The 2500-nt window shown below is 33.3% G+C and overlaps 1 protein-coding gene across 1 annotated transcript in view; it reads left to right on the top strand.

The window, feature by feature from the left end:
- LOC143025668 (trypsin delta-like) overlaps positions 1-2500 on the top strand; it is a 14392-nt gene that overhangs the window by 4076 nt on the left and 7816 nt on the right. The window lies entirely within an intron of this gene.

Raw genomic sequence — 2500 nt, 5'->3', positions numbered from 1 at the left:
TATACATTCATTCATACATACATATATACACACATACATACATATATACATATATATATGTATATATATATTTATATATATATATATGTATATATATATATATATATATATATATATATATATAAACATAAATGTCGTAGCACATTTGTAAATAGCGCAAGAAACTCACAGTCGGAGAAAGTAAACTTCGAATGAAAGATGATTCTATATTTCGGCTACCAACTGTAGCCCTCTTCAGGAAAGTACTTTCCTGAACAGGGCTACAGTTGGCAGCCGAAATATAGAATCTTCTTTCATTCAAAGTTTATTTTCTCTGACTGTGGGTTTCTTGTGATATATATACATATATATATATATATATATATATGTATATATACATATGTATACATGTATATACATATACACACACGCGCGCGCGCATATATATATATATATATATATATATATGTATATGTATATGTATATGTATATTTGTATGTATATTATAATCACGAAGAATCCACAGTCGGAATAAAAGGAAACTTAGAAGAACGTATAACTTCTATATTTCGGCTAATAGCTATAGCCCTCTTCAGGAAAGTACAGATTACAAGAATTTGCAGAGACATAAGTACAATTAAGATGTGAGTAGAGGTGGAACACGCAGAGCTAAAACAGGACAATCCATCACGCAGTGTAGAGTCAGAGGTGAGGTATGTGTGGGTGGAGGTATGAGGTCAGGAGAGAAGCGGAATGGGAGCGGGGTCAGGAGGGTGATAATTCTTAACCAAACGGCTCACAACTAGCCGTGAGATTATGTCCGGGGACCATTGACCTTTGGAGATGTTCAAGTTCGGACATTCATCAATTAAGGCTGATTCAACAATTTTTCTTCTAAAGCTACAGTACAGTTGGACTTATTTTACATTTATTTATTTATTCATTTTTGGCCTTGTCCCAGTCAAGTAGGTAGATAAGAGAGTGGCGTTAATTTCGTATATTTCATTTGAAGAAATAACTTTTTTTTTCCGTAGCCATCCCTAATCCACTGCCTACGGACGCTTCGTGCAGTGATATGGAGACAACTGATATTTCTGCAAATCCTTCAGGTCCTACAACAACATGCAGCCTCACTACAACCCCCTCAACCCCCACAACTCCTACAACCACAACTACAACCACAACTACAACCACACCTACAACCACGTCCACAACCACTACAACCACCTCCACAACCCCTACAACCACTACAACCACATCCACAACCACTACAACAACTACAACCACATCCACAACCACAACTACGACTACGCCTACCACTACAACAACCACAACTACAACTACACCTACCACTACAACAACGACTACTACAACCACACCCACAACTACCACAACCACACCGACAACTACCACAACCACACCGACAACTACCACAACCACGACTACAACCCCAACCACTACAACAGCCACAACACCTCCAACTACAACACCAGGACTTCCAAAATGCAGTAAGTAAAGTAAGATAAAAATGAATTAAAAAAAACAAAAATGAAATAAAATAAGACCAAGTAATGTGCAGTAACACAGGATAAACAAAACAAGGCATAGTTAACTAAAAAAAAAAAAAAAAAAAAAAAAAAAATATATATATATATATATATATATATGTATATATATATATATATATATATATATATATATATATATATATATATATATATATACATAACCAAAACAAAATAAAACAAAGCGGAACAAAATAAGATGGAATAAAATGAGGTCATGTGAAATGGAATTTCTCCTCCGCCTTACCTCGAGTTTACCTCTTTGTTCTGGTGACGGTTATCTTCCATTTGAATAAGATCACCTGACGCGCGATCGATAGGCTAAAGACGTCAGAGGGCGTCACCACAGCGAAAAGGTAAACTCCATAACACAGACAAAGCACGTCGAGGCGAGCGTGGATCAGGCCTAGTGTCTAAAATCAAATGTTCATATAAACTATATCGATATTCTTTGTATAATATATATATATATATATATATATATATATATATATATATGCATATCCTTTTTTCAGTTTGTGCACCATTGAAAAGCTCTCGTATCGTAAGCGGAAAATACGCTGCGCCACATCAATTTCCATATATGGTAATGTATCATGCATCTTTTTTTTTTTTCTTCTAATTATCTATTTATTTATTTATTTATTTATCTATCTATTTATCTATTTATTTATTTATTTATTTATTTATTTATTTTTTGAACAGGTTATATACAATCTTGACAGAATACTTAACTGGTAAGGGTCTGATACTGTAAGGTTCAATTGTTTTTCCCAGAAGAAATGCGTATATTTTATTAATACAAGCAAACCATGTACACGTCTATGAACAAAAAAAAAAAAAAAGGTAAAAGAAGATACATAGTTGATATACTAGAATAACTGAAAAATAGATAAAATATAATTGTGAAATATGTGTGAACTAACTCAAAAATAGACAAGAGAGTAATGTAGCAA

This window comes from Oratosquilla oratoria, chromosome 5 (assembly GCF_046742065.1).
Source record: "Oratosquilla oratoria isolate Oo_2021 chromosome 5, ASM4674206v1, whole genome shotgun sequence".
NCBI classification, from domain to species: Eukaryota; Metazoa; Arthropoda; class Malacostraca; order Stomatopoda; family Squillidae; genus Oratosquilla; species Oratosquilla oratoria.
This window is presented reverse-complemented; position numbering and strand designations above follow the sequence as displayed.